The sequence below is a fragment of the Etheostoma spectabile genome, chromosome 14 (genome assembly GCF_008692095.1).
Source record: "Etheostoma spectabile isolate EspeVRDwgs_2016 chromosome 14, UIUC_Espe_1.0, whole genome shotgun sequence".
In the NCBI taxonomy this organism is placed as follows: domain Eukaryota; kingdom Metazoa; phylum Chordata; class Actinopteri; order Perciformes; family Percidae; genus Etheostoma; species Etheostoma spectabile.
In genome coordinates, this window is record NC_045746.1 from 4,968,019 (window position 1) to 4,968,632 (window position 614).

The 614-nt window shown below is 47.6% G+C and overlaps 1 protein-coding gene across 1 annotated transcript in view; it reads left to right on the plus strand.

The window, feature by feature from the left end:
- The window catches only part of LOC116702192 (uncharacterized serine-rich protein C215.13), a 5,193-nt gene that overhangs the window by 3,306 nt on the left and 1,273 nt on the right, over nucleotides 1–614 (plus strand). The window lies entirely within an intron of this gene.

A 614-nucleotide genomic window follows, 5' to 3' on the forward strand; every position in this document is an offset into this window, starting at 1 on the left:
TTACTAGGTTGGCTCAGGTCTCCTGAGGGATTCTGGCCCATTCTTCTATTGCAAATTGTTCCAGCTAGTCTAAATTGCGTGGTTTCCGAGTATGGACATTCACTTTGAGCACCCGCCACAGGTTCTCAATAGGATTGAGGTCTGGGCTCTGTGCGGGCCACTCCAGGACTTTGGTTTTGGTATCATTCAGGAACTGTTGGACCAATTTCAATGAATGCTCTGGGTCATTGTCTTGTTGGAAGACCCCGCAACGATCTAAGGATAGACTACAGATTTCTGCATATTATCCGTCAAAATTTCAACATAATTTTCCTTTTCAATGATCCCATGCACCCGAACAAGGCTCCCTGTGCCTGAGGTTGCAAAACAGCCCCACAGCATGATGCTCCCCCCACCATGTTTCACTGTGGGAACCGTGTTCTTAGGGTTGAAGGCCTCTCCCTTTCTTCGCCAAACATAAGCAACATCCATGTGTCCAACCAGTTCCAGTTTAGTCTCATCAGACCCAAAACTCATCTTTACCTTTCAAATGTTCACTGGCAAACCTCAGTGTGGCTGTGATGTGCCGCTCTTTGAGTAAAGAGGTTCTTCTGGGACGATGGCCCTGAAGCCCA